At 42.4% G+C, this 16,185-nt stretch overlaps 1 long non-coding RNA gene across 2 annotated transcripts; it reads right to left on the bottom strand.

The window, feature by feature from the left end:
- Nucleotides 1–12,338: 12,338 nt before the first annotated feature.
- LOC130164670 (uncharacterized) lies at nucleotides 12,339–14,823 on the bottom strand. 2 transcript variants are annotated; one of them, XR_008826641.1, is made up of 3 exons: nucleotides 13,788–14,823; nucleotides 13,572–13,686; nucleotides 12,339–13,449 (listed from the first exon to the last, which is right to left on the bottom strand). It is a non-coding gene; the product is annotated as an uncharacterized LOC130164670 (long non-coding RNA). The 2 variants fall into 2 exon arrangements; XR_008826640.1 differs by having other exon boundaries at nucleotides 12,339–13,686.
- Nucleotides 14,824–16,185: the final 1,362 nt, after the last annotated feature.

Below are 16,185 nucleotides of genomic sequence, written 5' to 3'. Positions count from 1 at the left end.
CTGAGTTTACCGCTTGTTTTCTCAGTCTGTTTCAGAACTGAGGGCTGTTCTCTGTGTGTGTGTGTGTGTGTGTGTGTGTGTGTGTGTGTGTGTGTGTGTCACTGTGCACACGTCATTTCTTTTTCATTTGTGTATCTGTGTTCATGCTCTCAAACATGGCGCTTTAATCACCAAAATCTTTTTCGCATCTGTGTCTGTATGTCTGACATTTAATGACATTGCTGCGTGTGTGTGTGTGTGTGTGTGTGTGTGTGTGTGTGTGTGTGTGTGTGTGTGTTTGCATGTTCAAAGGCGTCTGCTACAATAGAGCTATACACTGGTGCTAATTCCCTTCCACAGCTCGGCTCAGTTTCCACTGGCGATCACTTAACATTAAAACTATTTCCCTTACTTCAGCATAGGCCTAGTCTACTCTAATCTACTGACCTACTCTGTGTGTGTGTGTGTGTGTGTGTGGTGTGTGTGTGTGTGCATGTGCGTGTGTGTCTGTGTGAGTGTGAGACAGGGGTGTGTCAACATGTATTTTCCACATGTAAGTGTGCCGAAGTTTGGTTTCCATCATGCTTTCATTTTTAATTATGCGTCCACACACTGTTTTTCTTTTGAATTTTCTCACAATTATTTTTTCAGCTGAACTTTATAGTTTAACTCTTTCATTAGAGTAACATTAGAGTTACAATCGTTTAGATTTTCATAACATTAAACCACATTTAAGGTCTGCGTTTTTCAGCAACAGCCATTCATGCATTTACAATCTACAATTACTTCTCTATACAGTAATTACAGTAATTACCTCCCTGTGCATTAGGAAATGATACTGCATCATTGTCTCATTGATAAGCTTCCTGTTAGTTCTCCTAACACTGTATCACAGCTGATTTTAGTGACTGCTAACGCGAACCCAACATTTCCTACTGCTGCACAACTTCTATTATGAAGCATTCACAGGAAATACCATGTATTTGTCTCTGAGGTTAGTGCAGCTAGCTCGAACGGTTGTTGTGTCCAACATGACATCAGATCACAGTTGCTTGTTGCATGATGGGAAAAAGGCTGATTATTGATTGACGTCTTTAATAAAACGGTATGAGTTCGTTTGGCTGCACCATGAACAGACCGCTGGCTTTTTCTTATCGTATGGCCTGAAACATATAAGCTCAAAGTCAAAAACTCAGATGGATAACTGGATAGATAAATGAACATGTGACCTTGTGGATCTTAACCTCACTGTTAATTACTGTGTTAGCATGTGTTAGCATGTGTTAGCATGTGTTAGCATGTGTAAACGTGCTCATGTTGTAAGTGTGTAACTCGGCTGCGTCGTGTACGTGTGTTGTCGTTGCGTGTGCGCAGCAGCACTTACATTACAAGGACCATTGTGGCTTTGAAACCTCCTACTGTGACTGTTATGGCTCTAACACATGTGGCTGACACACACACACACACACACACACACACACACACACACACACACACACAAAGGATGTTTCACATACTTTATTAATTTAAGGTTTTATGGTAAATGTAGACTGTAATCATGCAGCCATAATTGTGTGTGTGTGTGTGTGTGTGTGTGTGTGTGTGTCAGTCAACGTTGTTACCATTTGTACCCTTGACTAAGGTGACCACACACCCACCCACACACACTCTGCTCTCCCACTGTTTTAAGAGCCATGGTTTTGATCGAGCCAGACCGAGGCCTCTCACTGGTTGTTGGCAGATGTCCAGCAGCCAATCACAGGCCACTGCCAATTAGAGAGCCAAAGGTATAGAGATTTTTGGTACATGGCTTTTACAGGCTGCTCTCTGTGTGTTTCATGCATGTTATAAGGTGTTTGTGTGCACTTCCTTGTAATGTGTGTATCCGTATATAGATATACATTTGTGTGTGTGTCAACTGCACATTAACCCATTAAATTAACAGCACTGTAGTGTGTGTGTGTGTGTGTGTGTGTGCATGTACTGTCTAGACTTCAAACCTCTACCTCAGCATATTTAGAAGTAATCAGTCAAACCTTAAATTCAGTTCTACGTCCCTGTCTCCACTTCCTGCTTCTATAAAATCTTGCTTTATCCTTTTTTTTCTCGTTCTTTTGTCTCTCTTTTATCCCCCACTCCTAACAAATAAGATAAATCCATATGCAGGGAATCTTAAACTGGCAGCATACAATTAAATTTGGCATTTACCCGTCACTGCAGAGACCTGGAGTTTGATTCCTGGTCGCTGCAACAGTCCATTTTCAACTGTGGGAAGCCAGTGAGGGATCATTTCCTCATTGCAGTGCATAATTGTTAGAAAACAAGCAAAACTAAAAAAAGAAATACAGAAAAATGATGATGTCCAACTTTGCTGCCTTTGTTGTGCTGCAGCCAAATACAATAAACAAAATGAGCTCTTCCTCTTGCTGTCATGTTTTCTGATGTGCACACGTGCCACATCTCCACGTACCCATACTGCGGATTTAGTGTGTGTAGAAGTGCACGATCCGTGCATGTGCCCGAGAGCAGATGTCGGTGTCCGCGCTGGAACAATCAGTGTTAACAGTGATAAATCTTTCTTTTTCTTTTTCGTGTATTTTTCTTGTTCTATATGTTTCTCTTCCATGAAATGAAAGGAATTAACTTTTTTTTATGGAAAGAAAACACACAGAAACGTACTACACACACACACACACACACACACACACACACACACACACACTCACACTCCCACTGACTGCTAAAGACCATTTGTGTAAAAAGGGAGGAAAGAATAAATAAATGTTTTCAGTAGCTGGAAAGTTATCAAGTCCTTAGTTAAAGGACTACGCAAACATACACGCACCAGTCTAGACCCTAAGACACACACACACACACACACACACACACACACACACACACACACACTCACAGCAAGTCTTGCTCCAGTACCAACACAAATAACAGGGAAGAAAAAAAAAAATCATCATGGTAAAAATGTAGCACAGACAGCCAAGGCCACGGTCCTCCCTTTTTATCACAATAAATCATGGCAAAAAAAGTTGGAGTGTGTGTGTGTGTGTGTGTGTGTGTGTGTGTGTGTGTGTGTGTGGGTGTGTGGGCAGCTGTCTAAGCGCTCCGTTTGTTTTCCATCCCACTTATAAAGGTCAGAGCCCTCGGGAGTCATTATATCACCCCGATATCAATGCCTATGAGCCGAGAATATTACTGTGTGTGTGTGTGTGTGTGTGTGTGTGTGTGTGTTTGTGTGTGCGTGTGTGCCTGAGCCGTGTGTTTTTACTAATATAATTTGTCTGAAAAGTACAGTTAATTATTTAAGTGAATGGTTGTGTGGTTTTTTTGTACTGAATACACGTAAATGTGTAGCTATATGTATTAATCATGATACAGATCTACAGAGAAGTATGCAAAGAAATTAGCATATGTGGCTTTTGCCTGCGAGCTCCATTACCAATGCTTTCAGCTATATTTAAAGCTGCTATCACTATTTTTAAGTTTAAAATATATCTAAATACGTTTAATACGAAAGGGATCACTTGTAGTGACAAATCCGCAGATAATTATCACCCAACACTTCAGCTCTACAGTGTTTTAGCTCCTTTAAGCTAACTGTTTTGGTTTGCTGGATCACATAAAGACATAAAATGAAGGCTAGCACTCTTACAGCTAACAGAAAAATGTGTGATCATGTTCTGTTGTATAGGTTAGTGAATTAGCTTAGCTGACTAGCTCAAACTTGCCAATAAATGTCAAAGCTAGCTACATGCAGCCTGCTGCACTGGTAAGTGTCTGCTAACGCCCATCTAGCATCTAATGGCTAACATACAAATGTTAGCAATTAGCTGGTGAACATGGTGGAGTATAATCAGCTGAAGAGCCAGAAAAATGTCTGTTTTCAGGAGTGACAACCACAAGGTGGCGCTCAAAATGGATACTAACGCTGCTAGATGTGTTAGCTAACACGTTAGCCAAAACAACTTTGTTTGTTTGTGCTGCTCCTGAGTGGCTAAAAGTCAGTTACTGCTAAATATAAAAGAAGAGATTATATTCTGTTTATAATCTGATTTTCTACATGGAAAACAAAACAAAATCTATTTTATGAAAACAAAAACAACATAGGACATTTTGACCCTGCATCACTGGTTCAGTAGAGATGAAATCTGTCTGGGTGGAGGACTCGGGACCAGTTTTCTGTTAGCAATAAGTCCATATCCAGCTGTCAACGAGCTCTCAGGTACAAGACGCTGTCTCCAACAGCCAGGTGAAACTGCTCCTTCAGGCGATGTAAACGGAGGAGCAGGGTTTTCATTATATTTTAAGAGTCGCCCCTGTTATGTTTTTACAGCCCGGTTAGCTACAATATAGTCTTTCTCTACAGTGAGTGAATGGGAGCCATATGGAAAACACTGTACTGTACCTGAGCTGCTATTTAAGTCACACAGACGGGGTATTGTACTGTAAGGATGGAGAGAAAGAAAGGAGGTAAAAAAAAAAATAGAAAGGGAGGAAAGAAAAAATGGATGTAGAGGAGGAAGGGATGGGGCAAGAGAAAGAGGAGGAACGTGGGTAGAGAAGGAAATTAAAAGAATGAAAGAAAGAGGGAAGGATAAAGAAAAGAGAAGACGAGGGGAAAGGAAAAGGGATGACAAAAAGGGAAGAAGAGTGAAGGACAGAAGAAAGAAACAGGAAAGTAAGGAGAAGGAAAAGATGCACCGAGTTAAAGGAGGGAGGGAGATTAAAAACAGAGGAAAGAAAAAGAACGAAACGAGAAGGAACAGAATGACGAAAGAAAAGAGGGAGGAGACAGGAAAAGAGGGCTGGGGAGGATAGAGAGGAGAGGAAAGACAATATAGGTAAGAAGGGATAAAAATAAGAGACACGAGAGAAAAGGAGTTAGGAAACAAGAGTCTAGGAGGTAAGGAGAGGAGGTATGAGGAGAGAGGAGTAGATGGAGGAGAGGGATGTAAAAGATGTACAGTCCTTATGAACCGAATGGTGTTGAGTATTTTAAACAATTTCGACTTAATACATTCAACAAAAAAAAGAATAGTAGTTAATAAATGATCTGTTGACTAATCAATCAATCAGCTAATCTGCAGTGACGCAGGTGAAATACTGGACACTTAAAAACTTCTCCTTGTCTAAACGGGACGATTAAAATCCAACGTTTACTCAAACATTAAAAGTGAAGAGCGGAAAGAAAAAGCTTCAGTAGGTCGGGGGGGTTAATACACGATCATAACTTCAACTGGAAATGAAAAGTAGGAAAAACAACATCACATATTCAGAGCTGCACCTGCGCTGTTGCCCGTCATGTCCCCGCTCACTGATGGGTCACGCCATCTCGGGCTCGCTCGCTCGTCAGCGCTCCAGATTTGCATTTCAAGTGTTTTGTTCTCATTTCGGGTGGAGACTCCGGGGGGGGGGGGTCGCAGCTTTAACACGGAGAGGACGGCGATGGCGGCAGCTACTTCACGTCTTCACGCCTGCGGAGTCGAGGACGAGGCCGGGGGATTTGGTGAAGTCGTGGCGCAGCTGTGCGACACATGGAATCGAGACCATGAATAAATTAGAGCGCGCTCCACGGAGAAGTGAGACAAATGGAAAGGAGAGGAGGAGGAGGAGAAAAGAGGGTGAAGAGCCAAGGTCGAGAGGAAAGACGTAAGAGCGGCGACTCTGCATCGATTAGAGTGATTACCAAACAAATCCTGACGCGTGATTGGACACAAACTTTCTACAATTCCCCTGTAAACCCCCCCCCCCCACGTTGACTCCACAAAAACAGGAAGACAATAATGGGAACACACACATGCACGCTTTATTCAGTGACGCACACACGAGGACACACACAGATCACATATACACATAATCACATGCAGTGACGCATGCATGCATAAATATTTCCTAATACAAATGCGCACACACACGTTCTCGCCCTCACACACACACACGTGATTGGTACTTGCTGAAAGATGCTGGCAGTCTTGGATGAGTGTTAACGTGGGTTTGGATACGCACACACACACTTTGTAAGCTGATGCATTCATGCCCTTGATCCAGTGATGTTAGCGGCCTCCACTTAATGGTCATTAACTGTCAATCCAACGGGGGAGAAGTCGAGTTTGTCCAGACGGAACTGGCTCAGAGCGAAACTGGAGAGTCTGTGATGTTCTGTCCTTCACCTCCAGTCTGAACCGTCTTTGATTTATTAACGTTGACAAAAGCTTTCACAAGCGAAATACTTCAGTAACGTGCGCCCCTCGCGTTACTGTAAGCGTGCAGAGCGGCGATACCTGCAGGAAAAAAAAACACACTGTCCTTCCCGCACAATCAACAGGATCAGCAAGAACCCCAGTAACAAATATGTTTACATCAAAATAACAAAGCCCTTCAGCAGCTGGAAACACGACTCCAGTCCATTGAGAGCAATAGACTTTGATACTGGAAACTGCCGCTGGCGTCCAGTTTCCTTCCGAAAGTCAGAGCTGGTTTCTTTTAACCATGACCATGATTGTTCCTTAACCTTAATCGAGGACTTATTTTAATCCAAACCATGAACTTTCTCTCACCCTAACCTACCAAACGAAACCCTGACTGTAGAAAACATTGACGAACTCTGTCGTCCTGTGGGATCAGATCAAAACCTCAGGAGTCAAAAATAAGTGCAAAGTATCTGAACCCACAACAACAATAATTACATATAAAATAATTACATAAAATAACATCAGATTTATCTGCTGAATTCAGCAAGATGCTGAAATGAGTTTCTGACGTAGATTTCATGACTTTATTTCAACACCCAAGAAATACGCTTTATAATGTAAATAAAATATCTCTATAAAGTATTTAAATATACTTCAAGTACATGTTTAATATGGTCTGATTTTGCTTGTAAATGTAAAAAATACACCTTTCAGAAAATAACAATTGCTTGTTTTAGATGCTTTCATGTGCACAGTCTCTGTCAAATGAATTTAATAACATAAATATCTAATATTATATTCCAGTATTGATCGAATGCTTTCTGATTGTATTTGCCCCTCCAATAGTTTCAATATTTTAGTTTAGGGGCAGTGATGGAGGTACCTTGTACATACTAATGTCAATTATTTGTTTAACTTCTTTAAAATCCATTCACTCCATTGATTATTTCTGTCCCTCAAAGTTAATTTAGCTTCAGTTCACAGAGTTCACAGAACTTCTTCTTGCTCTCTGGACTAAATGTGGCCTCAACTTGTTTTTCACTACATAAGTGGAACATCTAGTTCACTTACTGAGAGTCTCTCCCCCTTATCCAGTACAAGTCATTAATATATAAAAGTGCTGACTCATAAAATAAGCTCAAACTTAATGTGGTCACTGTCGAACACTGGCTGTGACTAGCGCTGGCCGAGCTAACCTCATTAGCTTTGTGGACTAGCGAGATGAAAGTGCATGCAAACAGGTTGACGCAGACATACAGAGGCTTTCATGGTTGCCTCAGCTGAGTGTGTGTGATTCAGCATTTTTATAGCACTTTAGCATCACCATCTCAGATGTTTCTTGAGCCTTTCCACCCTGCCAATAAAAAGAGAGAAGAAGAAGAAGAAGACGGCACAGATATAAGCTCTATGTGTAGCCGTCTAGATTCCTGTCCCACATGAATCCACCCTCTTGTCCTCTCACTAACCATCTGCCAGATGTGTTTGTGGAGGTCAGGAGAGCATGATGGAGGGAAGAGGAGAAAAAGACGGGATAGAGGTATAATTTCACACCTGTCAGGTTCACGGCCTCGGAGAAGGCGACAGGCGAGGGAGATGGGGGGGAGGGAGGGGGAGGGGGAGGGGGAGGGGAGGTGAGAAGTCCAAACAACTTCTTTTCTTCTTTTCCTTTCTGCCTTTGTTTAAAACACATGTGCAGTTAATCCGGCGAGCAGCTTTTCAGTGTGGTGGGATGGAAGAAGTTCCAGCGAGATTCATCGGGGCAAAAGCCCAAAAAACAAAAGAATGTTTTAAAAAATGTCTTTCACCTGTTCACCTTGAAATACCTCAGCTGTGTCAGAGCTGTGCGATATTTCTCTCGTGTATACATACAAAGCACGATATGTGTACACTGAACAGAACAACAGCCCACAGAGAATAATCTCCTGAATCTTGTTAGCGTCTTTGTAGCTGTGGCGCCTGAGGTGTAGCTCGTTTTTTGATCGCGCTCCCATCGAGCACGTTAGCAGGCAGCTGTTTTCAATGGAAGAGCTCTGATAAACTTACTTTACACGACTCGCCCAGCAGCAAACACCAGACTGACAAAGTTAGCGATTAGCTGGTGAACATAGCGGAGCATTTAGCAGCTAGCCGAGAGTTAGCGAGAGCTAAAAGAAGAGTGAATATTGGACTTAACTTTGCAGGTGGACAGAAACATGACTCCAGATAAATGCTAATGTTGCTCCGTATATAAATATATGTCTAAATGTTTGCTAACATTCTTAATAACACCTTTGACGGTTAATGTTGTGCTAACAGCTTGTTATGCTGCCCTCAAGTGGCCAAAACATGTAACAATCCTGCCTTAAAACTGTAAAAAAGGGTAAATTAGGTACCTCTCACGCTGAGGCTTATGGGAAAATGTCGTTTTCTTTCAAGTTTTATAACTTCTTTTACATTGTAATCAAAAGTTACATCACTGCGCTCTCTAGTCCAGTTATTATATAAGAAAGGCAAACAATCCCTCGGTCTCACCATCGTGAAAAACAGCAACAAACTGCTCTGCACATTTTATGACTGCAGCTTTATCATAAATACTGCTTTCAACTTGATTAAATAAAAAAAAAAAAAATCTATAAACACAGCTAAAGAGGATCATGGGAACAAAAGGTGAACCTCCTTCAAGTAAGGAACAAGATTATTTTATTAAAACATTGGCACACGAGATAACGATATAGTTTTCAAAGCATGACACGCTTTGAAAATAATACCGCTATCGTGTGTGCAAATGCTGCTATCGAATACTATAAGATGCTAATAAGAAAAAGATTTTAAAATAATGAGAAAAAGATATCAATAAAAGATTTTTTTTTTTTTTTCCTTTTTGTGTGATGAAAGCAGCGTGTTTCTGTGTTGAGCCTTGCCCCGGTGTTGAACTGTGGGTCTGTGCGTGATTATGAGAAGAGAGAAGAATGTGGTTCACTAACAACACGAGCCCCGAGGACGGTACCTTCCCAGGCTGTAAAACACATTCTGGTGCTGTTCACACACACACACACACACACACACACACACACACACACACACGCACGCACGCTCACATACCATCATTGAGACAGACGCCCTGCTGCTTTCAAACTCAACAGCTGTCGGGGTGTGAAACCTGATAAAAGCTGAAGAGACTAAAGCCTCGGCCCGGCAGAGGGATCATCCAACTTTTGATAATAAGGTGATACTTTACTGATCCAGTAGAGGTCAAAGGTCAGAGTTAAACTTTGGAGCAGCACCTCTGGAGCTGGAAAAGATTTACTGACTTGCTCACTAACGCTTCGCTAATCAAAAGATGAGCACACTGCAAGAAGCCACTCCTAATGAGACATCACCAGTATATAGAGATTTTTGTTTTGGATTAACAAGACATTTCATTCCCAGCTGCAGCAAACAGCTGATTAACCCTCTGTATGCTATTTGCTCAGCGCCTGAAAACTGCAGTTCCTCAGATGACCACTAGAGGCTGGTTCCAAAAGTGAGTCAATCCCTGTAGGTTCCCATGTTAAAATGTTTTAATTATACAGCAGGAATAAACATATTTACAGCCTGGTGTATGCTTGACGCAAACCGGCATGCACCGAAGTCTCTGCTCCACACACTCCCGTCCTCTTTGCCCATTTTTGGATTAGCCGGAAGTTAGGAGGCGGAGTCAGACACTGCCTGCCACAGCAGCTCACTCCGAGCTTCAAAAGCGCTCTTCAGAAACCACAGGGTGACGTCACGGAGGCTACGTCCCATCTTTATTTACAGTCTTTGCTCAGCACCATCTGAAGAGCCTAACTTTTCTCTCGGGAGTTGATGGAGATGAAAACAGAGCAGGACTTTTTATTCTTCACATGGACAGAAATACAACTGCGAATAAATGCTAACGTCTGTGAGGTGCACACTATAAATTCCCGTGCAGCGGTAGAGGCTTTTATTCACCTCAGTGGCAGACAGAAGCAGGCCTGTGGTTATACTAGAGACAGACCTTTATGTCTAATTTCCCTGAGTCACGTCAGGTTTTCCATTTTGGCTTTTACATAATAATTATGTCAAAAAATAACATTACATAACTCGAAGAAATTTCATGAGTCAAACTTGGTTTTGACCAAAAAGTAAAAGGCAGCAGCAGCCACAATCTGAAGACACAATCTTTTTTATGTCCATGGTTCATCTCCAGCGCGGGACCCTGAACACACCTGCCACTCGAGGAAACACTAAAGTCTTAAGAGCGGAACATAACATCATCGTCATTAAGTCCAACGATCTATAAATATGAGTGACATTTATTACTATGCCAATATGTGAATTAATCCAGACAGTTGAATATTTTTTATGGCATCATTAGAAATTATACCCCATAAACAAGTTGTTGTAAAAGCCTGTCTCTTAAAACGTGTTTTAAAATCCCTCGCAGTTTATATCTGATGACACCATTCGCCGAACGCATCCGTCACCTCCAGGCGCCACAGGGCGGTAACGACCCAGAGAGACTGAATTTATCAATCGGGTCAATATGAGGACTAAGTGGTGGGTCGGGGTCAGCTCCTCGAGTCTGGGAGTCTGCTTTTATTATTCAAGCATTTGATATTTATGAGATCGATTGATCGCGCTTGTTCCTGAGGCAGAGAGACACAGACAGAGCAGAGGAGCTCGTTGGTGAAATTTACAGCTCGTCAGAGGTCGCTGAGGGCGGCGGGACATAATGACATCATACAAATAACAATGTGTAGCATCTGCTGTCGACGTGGCACGTTCAAATACACTCAATAACACTTAGAAATACCTTGTTTTAATGCTAGAAGAGAGCACAGAGAGAGTTAAATCGACTGAATTATACTTATTTTTTTATGCCGTTGACTCATTTCACTACGACTAACAATGGAATTCATTTCATGTGATAATGGAAAACAACCTGACCTCAACATATCTATATTATAATACAATTAAATACATTGTGGCATCAAAAGTTGGTCAAATTAATGTATGACAGAGTCTTTTATTAACATTATATCTAACACAGAATTAATTACAGGGTTGTTGTAACGGTCGGGTTATAAACTCCAGTTGATGACGTTGTTGCACTTGAAGGTGTGTGCTATATTTTTTATCTCAATTTTCTGTTTTCAATATTTTGAAACAAAGTTCCCGTACCTCACATTTTCCTGATGTTTGCTTGTAGTTTCAGACTTTTAATAATTGATCACTGATTCATAGACTGAAAGAAAGAGTTTAAAGGTCCCATATTTTAGCCCCGCCCACCTGGACCCACCGTCCAACACTTTGGAGGATTTGTTTTCTCTGAGTGTTTTTACCTGAAATCTGCTATATTTCTATTGGATCACTCAGAAAACAATCAGCCAATCAGAAGAGAGGCTCAGAGCCCCCTCTCTTCTGATTGGCTCACCGACCTGTCGTTACTAGAGCTGCAGAGAGAAGCCTGAGAGAGGAGATGTAAAAACTACACTGAGATGGTTTTTTGGTTCTTAAAACCACAAATATATCTTCTTATGGATCAACACTTCAAAATAAAACATCGTGAAAGTGTAAAATATGGGACCTTTTTAAGTTAATAACGATCAAATTAGCAAAAGACGAGAGAGAGAAAGTGATGCATCAGACGAGTGTGTGGACAGAGAAATGAATAGAGCTGTCAGCTTTTCCAAACAGACACATCCCCCCTCCTCCAGTTCATCATCAGTCCACACACACACACACACACCCACACACACACACACTGCAGGGGTCTTGATATACGAGTTTGCGGTCATGTGTTGTGCTCGCGGTTACCGCCGGTGACGACTGAATCACAGACCACGATGATGTCATATCTGTCTGGCTTGATAGTGTGTGTGTTCTGAGAGTTATAAAAACCGACTGACCTCAGCTTTACAGTAAATCTCTCCCATTTTCTTTTTTCGTTGTCTCAATTCTTCACCATAAAGATGAGACCTGATGCCACGTGGGTAATTACCGGCAGTGAACTCAGCCTGGAGGGTTGATATATGGAGACTTACCCAGGATTACCTCGAGCCGCCATTACTGAGGGCATGAGAGGAGACGGCGTCATATTTAATAATGGAAATCATGATGTGCAGTCATGATTTTTAAAAAGGGTTTTAGGGAAAATTAATGGATTGACCAATATTTATTACCTTCATTTAATAAACCGGTGCAAGTTGTGACAGATCAGGATACAGGGACAGTGTTTAATATACTGTGGTTATATGTGGTCTTGTTTTCAGTCCGCTAGATGAATAACATTACAAAGTTTTGGATCCAGCAGCAGCAGAATTGGGACATAAATGAAAACCTCTGAGTGTAAAACAAATATTTGCTGTGAAATACTCTGGAATTAAAAAAAGATGGATGGGGATGATGAATGGGTTTGCACCAAAGAGACCCAGAAACTAATGAGAAATTACATCAGAAACAAAATGTTCTTGCTTACATTTCCAGGAGGAGGCAAGATTGGAAACCTGTATCGTGCAAATGTGTTTAAGGAATTGTGAAATAAGAATGTGTTTTAGTTTTGTTTAAATGTTTAATTAGTTTTCTTCCTCCTTTTCCAATTTGAAATTTAAGATTCTGAAGATTTAAGTCAAGTTTCCCCTCTGTCTTTTATCTTTCCTGACTTTAGGCTAACTGCACATAATTTAATTTAAACATCAGGAACATGAAATAATCTGGGTAGATTCCAGCTGTTTTCCTCCAGTATTGTCTGACAGCTGAGAGACAGACATCTGACAATCATGCTGTATCGGACCTAGGAAACTGGGGGTGCAGATTTATTTTGCGATCTGGGAGAGCTAGCCAATTTAGCAATGCTAACTTTACACTGAAAAAGCTAAAAAATGACTTGAAGTGGCATCGAAATGCAGATAAAGCTTCGAAAAAGTTCCTGCAAAATTGGGCTGAAAGACGCCAGAAGAAAAATGTCATAAATTTGCCAAGACAGAACTTTTAATTAACTTGTTCTGCTCATTTTAACCGTGACTTTGTTCTGAGCTGCGCCAACATCGGGAGATACTTCACCATCCGTCCATCTTTCAGCTGTTTGCCCTCACAAGTCCATCCTTGAAATATCTTCCTACAGGTGGTCCGCCCGTTATTGTCTTCCCCAGGTGTCTAAATAGGAAGATGCTGAAAGACGTGTCAGATTCCTCCAGGAACAAAGGCTGTTGCAGACATTCAAAGACAGACGGGCTCGGGCTGAGATGTCACGACACCGAGGTCCATTAGCAGGTGTCATCGTCAGCTGCAGCGAACACATGCCTCAATTTCATCACAATCCTCCACCTTTTTAATCAGAGACCTCACTCATCCTTGTCACTCATCCTTTTCCTTTCTCTCATCCCTCTCTCATTTCTCTCTCCTCACCTCGTCGGAGGAGGGAACAAATTGTGGAGCTGGATGAAATTGTTGCACAGCGTGACTTTGTGTTTCGGGCTCTTGCAGAAACACGACACCGCGAGGACGGTGAACCGACGATAACCTGAGCAGGTGAACCAGAAAAAAGATGCAAAGATTAGAGATGAGAAGCACGTACAGAATCTAAATAACAGAAACAACATGATGCGAAAGGAGAACACGCACGTCTTTTTGTCTCAGTTTTCTTCTGTTCAGTCTTTCATCGCGGTGTCATCCGTCTCTCTTCACCTCTGTTTTCACATTTCTTCATCTCTCGTCCTGACTGAAGAGTAATTTGTTCTCTTCTGATCTCTCGGCTTCATTACCCAGCGCGCGGCGGCGGCACGCCGACGTGGCAGAGGCAGTAATTGCCTTCCTTGTCAGAGCGATTGAACTTTTACAGAAATTTCTTTCAGCGACTTGAACTTTCGCCTGCAGCTCGACACACATGTCAAACTGTTATTTCTGGTTTCTCAGTACCTTTTCTTTCTCCGCCTAGTTTCGCCTCTGGTTAGGAGCAGAACCCACAAACAAATCGGCTTCTACGCTTCTATTAAACATGACGAACCTTAATGAAACATGGAGATATCATCTGAGGTGGCAGCGGAGAGTACAAACATGCTTTTACCAGAGCAGGAATACTGCAGGGAAATGTAAAGTAGTGCACGGTCCTGTCTGTGGTTTAGCCTTTGGTGTAATAATGCTTCAGCTGGATATCGTATTGCATGTGCATTTATTTAAGTGGGAAACAACTCCATGCCAGTCTGTCATGTGTCAGCTTTACTGACGCTAACGCACCTGAGTGATGTCACTGAGTGGAACTGGTTTCACTGGCTGAGCGGCGTTTTTCATGTAAAACCAGTTTCCCTTTATGCGAAAAGAAAAGGTGAAAAAGATTAAAAACTCCTCACAGCTGGAGCTGCAGTGTCCTGGGGAATGTTTACCTTGAGCAGCCACTGGAGGTCGTGTACTCACCTTCTAAAATCTGTCCTTCCTTCCTTCCTTGCCACCCTGTTTCCATCCATCCTCTTTGGGTCAGATGCTGGTTGGTGTGTTTTGCCGCTCTCCGTCCCGCCGCTGCCTCTCCGCCCCTCTTTTCCTCTTTTCCATTCCTTTCTCCCTCTCTCACTCTCTCAGCAGAAATGCTTTATTGTGGTTTTTGGTGTTTTGGTGGAGTTATTCCTCCTTACCCCCCGAGCTTTGGCAAATGACGGAATAAGCCGATGGTAATTCCTCAGCACTAACCACAGACATGCCCCCCTCCCCCGCCACCCCCCTATTCAGAGTGTGTGTGTGTGTGTGTGTGTGTCTCTGTGTGTGTGTGTGATTGTGGGTACTGTGTTTGCTCTCTGATGTCTATGGAAAAGAGTTCCCTCCTCTATTTGCCTCGCCCCCCTGAAGCTATGGGGTCATATATGTGTGACAGAGAGAGAGAGAGAGAGAGAGAGAGAGGTTACTTTAGTACAAGAGCAAGAGAGTGTGAACTGCTTACCTTCAGCAGATGTTACAGAAGAAGAAAAAACATCTGTGCATTAGCAGCATGTAGCCAGTATGACTTTACAGTGACAACCGGACGACTCTCTTCACTTTCTGTGCTCATCCGCTCCCTCGCTGCGGTGGACGCGATGACATCACCGACACTCGATCCTGAGGTCCGAATAAAAAACTAAATCCGTTCACGTGTGAGAATTAATGTTTGCACGTCGGCAGACATCACCTGTCAATCAAACGCCCCCTCGCCGTGCCCTACTTAATGATGAAACGCACCCGCACTCATTTAGCCAGACCCGTGTGTGACCCCGTGACCTGAGCATGTACATGTCACAGGAATGTAGCCGAGGTGCTGAGAGCTCATTTGTGACTTCGTATGTACGTGTGTGTGTGTGTGTGTGTGTGTGTGTGTGTGTGTGTGTGTGTGTGTTTTAAAGGTGTTGAAAGATCAGTCACAGGGTCCAACTGCACCCTCTCATGCTAAACAATACCAGCTGAGGTACCGGGGAGCACATCTACACACACACACACACACACACACACACACACACACACACACACACAAATGTACATGTTGTTGTGATGTACACAAAACACACACATGGCATGCATGTCTGCACATACACAAAGTGTGTACATGTAAATATACCTAACTGCAGGGTTTGACAGTGTCAATGGAGAGAATAAATGTTTTTAAAGTTGATTACCAACGTAAAAATACAGAATTATAGTTAATTTTTGTTTTAATTCACCTGTTGTTTTGTGCATTTAAAAAGTTGTATTGACACACACATTCAGAGCTCAGAGGAACATCCTAAAGGTGCTTCACCTCTGACCTTTCACCTCCTTTGCGCTGCAGCAGTTGATGCTCGTTCTGCCGTTTCACCCTCTCTCTCTCTCTCTCTCTCTCACTCTCTCTCTGCGAAATGTAAAAATGTGAGAGCGTTACCAGGCCGGTGAACGGGTAACGTGATCCTCAAAGTGTTCGCCTCTGGGGCTCCATTTGGATTCCCTGCCCCAGAAAAAGAGAAGGTTTCTTGACTCTTCAGAAGGTGGATTTTATGTTACTGTACAGCCATCACCGTGTGTGTGT

This window comes from Seriola aureovittata, chromosome 23 (genome assembly GCF_021018895.1).
Source record: "Seriola aureovittata isolate HTS-2021-v1 ecotype China chromosome 23, ASM2101889v1, whole genome shotgun sequence".
NCBI lineage: Eukaryota > Metazoa > Chordata > Actinopteri > Carangiformes > Carangidae > Seriola > Seriola aureovittata.
The sequence above is the reverse complement of the archived record's forward strand: the minus strand, read 5'-3'. Positions and strand labels throughout refer to the sequence as shown.